Consider the following 11,181-nt stretch of genomic DNA (forward strand, 5'->3'; position numbering starts at 1 on the left):
CACTCTTACCTCTCCCCTCTCATCTCACTCTACTCCCACTCTTACCTCTCCCCTCTCATCTCACTCTACTCAAATTTCTCTCCGCCACACACACATCCCACAAGTCAGTTGACGCAACTGACAAAGTGAATTGGAAACGCGGTAATTGCACAGCCTATGCACTGCACTGGTTTCTACTGCGAATATCTGGGAAGGGCACAGGTGTGGTGCTAGTTACCCAGATCCCACATCTGAAAAACACAGAAACCAAAGAACAGAGTAACACTTTTGTATTCGTCAACTGTTTTATTCCAAAATCAGGACAGAAATAACTTATATTTGGAAAATAAAACTCGAACACCTTCAGAATCCGTGTTTTGTAGGCTTGTTAAAATTACTTTCAACCCCTCGATCATTACACATGGGTTTGAAGAGTGGAGAGACCACGTACTGGAATGGCAAAACAAGAATCTTGGGTGCAGCAAGTTGGAATGTCTCAACGTGGTCAACAATGACCGTACAAAGAAATAACCATCATGAAGAAAAGTTTATCTCGCATTTTATTTATGTCCCAAGGCCCTGATGACTAAATATGATGATAAATACTGTGCATTTAATGAAACATCGATTCACTGATCAAACACATTTCTTACACTCACCATACCTGCAACGGATTGTAAGCATCAAAAACATGATCTATGAAGAGTGTACGCATATGATATGCTGTTGTACGTATGCTCATTTGGTATATATAACTGCAAACGAGGCATACAAACGAGAGAAAATGGCAACACAAATTCGTCAACAAAACGATCGACTTTTTAAAATGAATCGTAGCCCCAAGTCATGACAATTCATTGAACCACTGTGAGAGTGATCCACTTTGCATGGCTCAAATATCGGTGTTAACTTCACATGCCATGAACGGGTGGAAGCTTTGTGGTTGTTGATGAGAGAAGTCCACTTATCGTAAAGAAAGAAAGGATTGTGATATGAAGGGATAATTTTAGACCGATTCCTGCAGCAATTTGTGCGATGAAAAGGAATCACGCTTCTCTTTGCGGATTCATGCCGACAGCACATTCGGGAAATCGTTGGTGTTAAACATAGACCACTGTATATGATTTACAGCCCTTTGTCAATCCGCTGCTGGATAAAGGTATCTCCGCATTGTGTAGGTCATAGGGATCGGTTGACCATACTTCACCACGATGGCCTATGTGGTTTGGAGTAAGAGTGTGCCGCAAGACCAGTCAAAAAATCACTGCACCAATGTTAGCCGTGACCGGGAATCACACTCGTGGGATTCATAGCGCAATACACGAACCACTGCACCACCGAATCGAGCATGGATAAATCTATTATGTTTTTTTTGCAAATGATACGTGTTACAAGTGGGCTACTGGGGCAAAATGTACAAACCAAACGATACGCAAGTACAGTAACAATACAAACAAGATGCTAAACCAAGACCGATTCTTCAATCAAATAGTGAACACCGAATTGTGACAGTTCATCAAATCATTACATGCCGATTCAAAACAGATGACATTTAAAATGCTGAACTTGTATCTTCTCATCACAGGTTTTGGAAATGCCGGTTGAGATGCTCCAAGGGATACGATGGCCCAGACCGTGTTTACAGATCACGGTGGGATTTTTTACCAACTTTCTCATAGTCCTTCCCTCGCTGCTTCCTCATGTAGTTCACAAAGTCGGATTCCTGGAAACCAAACAGAAGCAAGGCTTAAATACACACACTGAATAGCCAGTGTGTGACTGTGGCTACGTGTCTCGTGTGCAAAGGGTGCTACGGAAAATAATACCATAATACCGTATTTTCCAGATTATGATGCCCATTCGCCCGCTGTATTTTAAAGCAAAGGTTGAGGGTGTGTCTTATAGTATGGTAAGGTGTGTGCGTCTCAAAATGTATAACTTTATTGTCGCCCGTCACAAGTTTTTGGTGCATCTGGCTTTCCCGGAGCATTAATAATCTGGAGAATACAAGGGTAAAAAAACGACATCAGAAATGCAATAATCTGCATTGATATGGATTCTGTAAGTTGTGGCGCAGATTATTTTGAGTTCTGCTGTAATGACGAGAATGATGATCATGACGGACACTGAAAATTACATGTAAATTATATATTTTTGTATGATAAAGCATCCAATGAGCTCCTGCACGAACCGATTTCATTACACCATCGACTGTTTGGAGATCCTCTTGGGTATATTTCCTACTTTGTCTTCTTTAAATTTTAATTATGTAGCAGTTGAATGATTTAGTGGCTAGCAAGCTCACCAGTGACCCATATTTTATACTGCACAGCCCTTTTGCCAACCCACTGCTGGATGAAGGCTTTCCCGTGTCGTGTCAGCGACAGACGTTATTTGACCGTACTTAACCGTGCTGGAAAGTTTCAGGTTGGTGAAGCGAGTACCTAGGACATATACACACATCACTCGCAAATGATGTTGGCCGGGAATCAAAACCAGGATGCCGGGCTCATGGAAAAGAGCGCTAACCGATGTGCCAGTACTCTCCAACAGATATGTAGGGGAAAATGATAATTTACGTCAATTTCTATTCGATTGAGTCAATTTTCACAGTTGTGCAGTACAGCTCTCTGATGCGTTTACATATTGTAACACCGTTTTGTTCATCATGATGTCTGACGTTTTGGGAGCTGCTTCAAAAAAGTAAAGACGCTGTCAGCACCTGGAGCTTAACGTTGGACACCGTGCTTAACATGCAGTACGAGCCAAACATATATCGGAGAGCAATGTTTGTTCCGTATGAATTCTATTGGCCATTTTATAGATATTGTGATATAGTTATAACTTGGTTCACTCACCCCACGTGGGCCAGTGTAGCGTTCCAGTGCCCGGCCATAGGAGTAATAGCGGAATGTGGGGTACTCCTGCACATCTTCCTGTCCACAGATCTCAGAATTCCCTGCCTTACTGCAGTCAATGGCACCTAAACCCATCTGAAACATTCAGCATAGAAGCACACCATCCAGCATGGTTATAACAGGAGGGGACAGGTAAAAAAAATACGGCTAAAATTACCATCATCAAAATTTTTGGAGGTTCAACCAGGACGCATGATCAGCTGGTCGCCCTTCCCTCCCTCTGTCGACTCTGCCCACATTTCAATAGCCACGCCCACTCGATCACTAGCCCCCACCCACATAGTGAGTGGTCCCCTTGCTCATAGGCTCTGCCTAGGCCATTCAAAGTGGGGTATTTTATTTAGGATGGAAACCCCCAAAAAAATCCTCATAATATTACTCACCTTTCTGTCCTCTTTGAATTGTTCAGCAGCTCCTGTAAAGTGCAACATGGCTTGCTGAGAGTGTGGGCACCCTACATCGTTACATGCACACACGCACAAACAGAATTGGCATCCAAACACAGACATATGCGATACATCAGGGCATAGCTTTGGAGTGTACAAGCAATGCAACTGCAGCAGGGCCCACGGGGCAGAAAGGCTCAGGCACCGGGCTATAAAGAGGTGGGGACATTGGACTGGGGGCCCCATTTCATTCCTTGCAGCAGGGATCATGTCAACCACGCTTCTTTTGTATGGTGGGGAGCTGACCAGCAACGTTTATCCGTGCATGTCAAGGTTGGTGAGCGAGCCGATGGACGGCTTCAGGGGTAGCCTGGTGGATATCTGAAACGCTGCCAGTGAATGATTACATCGGGAGGGCAGCGGTGTTACTATGTAGTCCATGATTTTAGATTCAGTTGTTTCAAGTTAAACCACAGCATGAAGTGGGAGGGAAAGCAGCCGTAGCAAGTGGTTATATAGTTAAGAAGGGGGGAGGGTCAAGGGGGGACAGAGAGAGAGGGGGTGTAACATGTTTTCTTGCTGTGGTTTTTCCCACCTGATGATGATTGCTTGTGTTGCAATCGAAACGTCGTGATTTGTTCCATTTTTATTTATTTCTAACTACGTGACTCTACCGAAAGAACCAAAGAGTATGGATTCCTGCAGTCACGAAAGCTTCAAATCAAGCTTGTTTCAAGTTAATTTTGTTTAACCAGGAGAGAACTCGAGACTAGGATGAGTCACATTTGCAAGAGTGACATGGGTCAGCAAAACGATAAAAAGCACAAATAAAAGAAAGTACAGCCACGAAGCAAATAGAAAACAGGACAAAAATAACTGTGCCACAAGAGAGAATGGAAACAATGCACAAACACAAATCAATGCCAAATAAAAAAAACTCACTGCAGCGCAAGTCATCTCAGGAAGATTATCCTGAGATTGATCATAGTTCCACTTTGCTGTATAATTCAAGTGTCCCTTGGTGTAGGAGACAGCCACATCTGGCGTGTGGCCAAGCATTACCATTTTGTGTGTGTTTAGTTTGTTGTCCTTACCCCGCACCTCCGATTAGCACGGTTGGCTACATATGGTGCGAAAGAAGTTCAACATACATACATACACACACCCCTAGGCACATTTCCAGGCCTGCGTGTGAATTTCTGGTAATGCAGGACCATTATTCCCCTTCTCAATTGCTACCTTTCGTTATGCTTGTGGTACATAGACCTCTTAAAAACAAAAATCCTAGACTGGCTAGAAATATTGACAATGGCCTGTTTATAGTGTATAGAACTTACAGAGTTTACAAAGCACTCAGCAAAGTTACATGTGTGAGCACTGTGCACTTTGCAGTCATTTGCAATTGGCATATTATTACTGGGGAGACAGCACTGGCCCTGACAGACAGTCTATATAGGCTACACGGCAGATCTTAGTAACTCACATGGCACGTAGAACATGACAAGTGCATGCTTAGTCTTCTTGAGGAAGTCTCGGAGGTCTCGGCTGGTTAGGTGATGCACACTGCTAGGCCGCTGTTCCCAAGGCAACTCGGAGTTCTGTGGGTCTTGAGGGCTGCCCAGAGGCACATACACATACAACAAGAGCCATTTACCACCAAGTGGTGGTGACCTCACTCCGGCACTTGTGCCAGGCTAGGTGCACACTAACATAAACACATGCGCACACACACATAGCAGGTAAATTACAGATATGATCTGCCAAGGTCCATCCAACTGGTTAGTTAAGAGGAGTTCTATGGCACAACAATATACTAAATATAGACAACTACTGTAATGGCCACTCACCCAATATTGAGCCTGCTGTGTGTGCGCTACTGTATATATAAAGGGCACGTTATCACCATATTCAGAAGGTATTTCACTTTGTCAAAGGAATCAAAATGCAACCTCAAGACCATGACTTCTGTCCGAAGTTGTTGTGGGCGTCTTAGCCATAACTATAAATTGCAAGGGGTGTCCGAACACCAACGACACCAACAGTGGCTGCGCCTCTTGCGCCTAGATCTCCCCCACGTAAAATCAGATGGAAGGAGTTTGTTAAACAGTGCAGTGTGTGACGCTCACTTGCGCAGGAAGGTGAGCAGGGTGTTACGGTCATGGGACATGGGCAGGTTGTAGAGAGGACGGCCCTCGTGGAAGTAGTAGAGGCTGGGCAGGGTCGTGACCCCATAGGCCTCAACTAGGCCCGCTTCCGTCGCTCCATCCACAGCTGCCAACACCCCAGGGCTCTGCAGTCACACAGGGTTGAAATGTATAGAGAACCCGTCATCGATTTACAATTACTGGGTATCCGTCGTGATTTAACGGATAAACGCACTGCCTTCCATTCCAGAGCGCGTCGGTTCGATTTTACCTCCAGATGCAGCAGTTCAAGTGACAGGATCTCAATTTACTCACGTCAGGCCTTGGATTTAAGATGGCAGCGGCCGCCTCATACTCAGGACGAACCTTCCTGCTCACGGGACACCCTGTGAGAGAGAGGTGGGGTGATTAGGCCCGGAGAACACAGGTCGCGGACGGGCCTCCGATGCTGTTTTCACCACTCGACACCCACAGTGGCTGCGTCTCATATGCCTCTGGCAGAGTGGTGGGGTGATGAGGTCTGAAGCAGCGCATGATGGTCGGGGAATATGCTGATGGAGAGGAGTGGTGACATGGGCGTGCAGTAGCATCAACGCACGGTTTCCCATAGAGGTTAACGGTCCGAGTATTCGTCCCATGACGTTATTTAAACAAAAGAGTAGGCCATTTGTGCTGGCGAAACAGTCAAAAATTTTCGTATTTGAAAAACACTCATAAATGACCTTATTCGGTTAAGCCACATGGCAATATTACCCCCTAGAGTTGGCAGACGGACAGGTGGATGGACAGAATCCCTGCATGAATACTTTCAACTTCAGTTGAAAAAATACAAAAAAAGTCAAACACGAATGTGTCATTGTTCGACGAACTATGGGCCATTGGTAACCGTGAGTCACTGATGGAAATCCCACTCTCACACAGCGAGGGAGAGTTTACCTCACAATCACAACTTGATTTTTCCCACAAAGTGGTCCTCACGTTATTCATCACAGACGCTCGACGGGCCACCACCACGTCAACCACCGTGTGGATTGAGCCCTGGCATTACGGACATTGGGCTGAGCGCTACGGGGGTGGCAGGGGGTGGTAATGGGAAGTAGTGGGTCGAGGGCGCTGAGATGGGAGTGTGCTCGACTCACAGGGCGCGTAGAAGAGAACCAGCGTAGAGGGATGCGTGCCAGGAAAGGGCCAAAGGTGCTCGCGGTCAGGTGGTGCACAAGAGTGTCCGGGTCCTGCGACCAGGGCACCATTTCCGCAGGGGGACGTGGGGGACGTGGGCTGCAAGGGGGACAAAAAAAAACCCCAATATCGTCAGCATCATCATATATAATGACCATCGTCATTGTTATAATCTTTGTCCTTGTAATTATCATCGCTATCATGTTTTTTGTGGTTCTCATCATTATCAACATATTTACTCTCGTTACCTCATCAGCGTGATCATTGTCATCATCATTGTGATGCTAACGCTGCAAATAACGGCAAAGATTGCACTACCAATTACTTATACAATATATACATTTCACTGTTTACAAAACCCTTAGTCCTGAACAAAACGAAATTAATGAACACCAAAAATTAGACGCACACTAATGAACATGATTGTTTTCATGGTGCGCGATTACATGAGAGAAGTGTAAATAGAAGAATCCAGAAAGGAAAAGGTGTGGACTTGGGCACGTTCTCAGAGGAGAAAGCTTAACGAAGGAAGATTTAGAAGGATGTCTGGAAAAGATTCCAAGATAATTAAAAACAAAGCTACTGCTTGATGACGTGAAGGAAATGTGGGTATACATTAACATGAAGAAGAGAGCTCACGATTGGCGAGAATGGAGCGAGTTTGAGCAAAGATCTACCATCTGGCAAAAGACTAGAGAGAAAATTATTTATGGAAGCCTCGGATTGTGTTTATAATAATGTAATTTATAAAGCGACTTTCGTAAAGAATATCTACGTGCTGTACAAGATACAGCAGCAGCAAACGCTTAGCATAAAAATAACCCGTGAAACAAAAAAACCCCAAAAAAACAAAATAATACAATATAAGCAAATGCAAATTTGCTGAATTAACTAGGAGTTGAATAAATAGAAGAGTATACATCAGGTTTTGAAAATGTTCACAGACTCAGAGATCCTGATTTCTCATGGGACAGAGTTCCAGGGTCTGGAGGCTAGACGCAAAAAAAACCCGGTCGCCCATCGACAGGAGCCTCTGTGTGACCTGAGAACGCAGAGAAGATCTGCATCCCTAGATCTTAATGAGACCTTGAGGGGACTTTGTGGGTTTCAATGTGTCGCTGATGTAGGTGCGTAGGGTGGGTTGAGCTTACTTTAGGAGCCACGACACTATGTCCTGCTTGGTCGCTTGATAGTTCTCGAAGTTGAAGAGATGTCTGCCCTTCCTAGTGGTCGCAAGATGCCAAGGATATCACATCCAGTCGAGACAGAGGGCGGGTCGGAACAAAGTCATGTGATTACTTTACTGGATAAAAGTAAACTACGGTCTAATAAATGTGTGCGCGAGTGTGGGGTGTTGTGTTGGTTAGCGCACATCACTGGGCAGTACTGTGCAGGCGATCCTGATACAGGGCCCAAAATACAGTTTCCAATGTAGCCATGTTGGTATCGCAGGTATCACCCCTATACCAATTACTGTTTTAGCAGCAGTACTTCGGTATAGTATTGAGAATGATGATGATACGTTGTAGCCATTTAAAAATCCGCTTCTGGATGATGAATTCCACAGGTCATGGAGGTTTCTGCCCACAATTCATCATGTCTGAGGGATGTGGCTGATGGATGGAGTGTGAGCGTTGTGATGGCTATGTGTTAGATGCTGAGTGATATCAATGGGAGTGTGAAATATGGTGTTGGGTTTTGATGATACTTCACCATGCTGCTCATTGTAGGTTGGCGAAAGGATTGCTAAGGACTGGTACAGATATCAATGGGATGTGTTAGTGAAATATGACAAAGTGTTGGGGTTTGATGATACTTCACCATGCTGCTCATTGTAGGTTGGCGAAAGGCTTGCTAAGGACTGGTACAGATATCAATGGGATGTGTTAGTGAAATATGACAAAGTGTTGGGGTTGTTTGATGATCCTTCACCATGCTGCTCATTGTAGGTTGGCGAAAGGATTGCTAAGGACTGGTACAGATATCAATGGGATGTGTTAGTGAAATATGACAAAGTGTTGGGGTTGTTTGATGATACTTCACCATGCTGCTCATTGTAGGTTGGTGAAAGGCTTGCTAAGGACTGGCACAGATATCACTCGGCAATGGTGTTAGATGTGGGCCAAGTAATAAAACTCAAATCACCGGGTCTATCGTGAAAGTTACATTACTGTGTTCATTTCTTGTGAAATATGAAAACGCCTCTCATCTGCAACAAATTTAGTCGCAAAATCCTCACTCGATATAGGCGAAAGTTGGGTATCCTGTGATGCGGAATTCTTGCTTGATGCCATCAAACTCTGGGGCGTGCAGATTCATGCCAGCCAGCACCTGCACAACCACACATGGATGACGTTAAGCCTGGCTTCCATCAAAATATCTAGCAAGGAAGAAAAATCATCTCTACGCGTGGATTCTGTCTCGGCCTGTGGACCCTGGTGCAGTTGCACCGCCTGCACACTCGATAGCTACACCAATGGTGTGTGCATATATGTCTATGTACATACATTAGTGTTTATGTGTCAAAGACAAAGGGCAGTGGTGTTGTAGTTAGCGCGCTACGCTACGAGACCAGCGACCCGAGTTCGATTTCCGCTCACAGCCAACACCAGTGATGATTATTTTAACAGGGCCTGGCTCTCCCGAGGTCAACTCAGCATCAAATGAGTACCTGGTGCACTGTCTAAACATCGTCACTAGGGAGACAAGACGGCCAGGCGTGGTGCTGGCCAGCCACCCCCTCGTGTGTCGTGCCGGCCTTCATAGGTGCTCGCAAGCAGAGTGCGCTCCTCCGGTCTGTTAAGGCTATACAGGGGATCTTTTGTCTTGTGTGTGTTTGAGTTGCTTACGTGCGTTTCCTTAAGCTCCGTGGCTGCTTCCTGAAAAGCCGGCATCAAAGTCTTGCAAACACCACACCCTGCCAAGGGAAAATGAGGCTGATGTGGTGCATCAGGCAAGGTGTGGGGCTAGGCATAATAATCCATTTTCTCTCACCTCACTATATCTCTGTTTTGAATATAGTATACATTTATATCTCACTATTTTGCATAACATCTGAGTATATATCTTGTCATATATATATTAACCGCAACAATGCTCGTGATTATTATTTATCAGACTTACAACTTTCGTGAGTACAGGAATTCATATTCTTGGTTCTTTAAGTAAAGTCACGTAGATATAATTTTTTTAAATGTTTTTTTTTTTTATCTACGTGACTTTACCGAAAGAACCAAGAATATTATTTATCACACGTAATTTTGAGCCAAACTCGGACCCATTCCTAACAGAGCGGGTTCTTGCCTATAAATATCTGGCACTTCGCTAGCATTGATTTAAGCTAACATTGAGTGTTGATGAGACACTGGATGTCAAATTGCTCCAGAGTTCGCTTGTGTGAAACAATGCTGCAGAAATTACGCACTCCCAGAAGGCAGTGTGGCTGACAGGATAGGTTAAGAAATTATGTAAGTTTTATCTTTCTCATGAGGAGGGACAGATGTGGGAGAGAGGGAATGTCTGCTTAATTATTTAGTGTCAGTTAAGAAGTTGAAGACAATACTATAACATAACATGACAATTTCCTGGGAGGGAAACACAACATATTTTGAATACATGTAAAAGGAGACACTCACATGGAGCGTAAAACATGATGAAAATGGGCCTCGCTTCATTCTTGACCAGGGTGCGAAACTCCTGCAGAAGCAAGACAAAAATGAGGTGCCAGATTTTAATTGAAATCAGTGTCAATGTATTTTGTATGCACAACCTTCCCGCAACAACCCCCCAAAGGTGATCCATAAACACGAGTTGTGTGGGATGTATGTCTTTGAAGTGTTGCGATGCTCTCGTGTGTGACCTTCGTCCATATTTTGTTAAAATCAGGTGCAAACCCCAAGGGGGAAGGAGGCTTGCACATGGTTATGCACAGTCCACACGTGGTTACACAGAGTCCACACCTGGTCAGTTGTGAGGTGTTTGACGTCTCTGGCACTAGGGCTGTCTTCCCAGAGCGGAGCTCCAAGCGGGTCACGTAGAAAGGCAGTCATGGACTATAAGAACACACGGACGCGTACACAGATATCTCCCATTAAGGTAAGTGAACAATATGTCTCCTTCATATATCTGTCTCTCCACGCAAATAAGTATTTCTTACACAACCCATCTGCCTGCTGTCCGGGAGTGAATCATTTCAGCAGAATTGATTCAGCGCAAACAAACTCTGGACCGCTTTTATGACATACAATGTCTCATGAGCAGAGTCAGTCGAGCTGGAATCCACGCTGGTCAACTGCATGTGCAAGATGTTAAAGGCAAGGGGGAACCTCTCTAAGATATGAGTCCTAGCTCCACCGCAAAATTCGATAATGCACAATTCAATAATAATCTGCGTCCGTCATCGTGGACAATATAAATAACGATGAGCTTCAAACTCTGTCGGGATAAGTGATGAGAGTGAGCACCTATTTAGGTTGGCATGGTAACAGGAGCACAGGTGGTGTGGGCAAAAAAACACGCATGCAAAACTGCCCTCTTCTCCAGGACTGATATTCACACACCTGCACTGGGAACCCT

The 11,181-nt window shown here is 44.7% G+C and overlaps 1 pseudogene; it reads right to left on the reverse strand.

Annotated features, from left to right (window-relative positions):
* Positions 1-271: 271 nt before the first annotated feature.
* On the reverse strand, positions 272-10,762 carry LOC133349734 (protein disulfide-isomerase A5-like; annotated as a pseudogene).
* Positions 10,763-11,181: the final 419 nt, after the last annotated feature.

This window comes from Lethenteron reissneri, chromosome 31 (assembly GCF_015708825.2).
Source record: "Lethenteron reissneri isolate LAM-NWPU_2019-01 chromosome 31, ASM1570882v1, whole genome shotgun sequence".
Classification (NCBI taxonomy): domain Eukaryota; kingdom Metazoa; phylum Chordata; class Hyperoartia; order Petromyzontiformes; family Petromyzontidae; genus Lethenteron; species Lethenteron reissneri.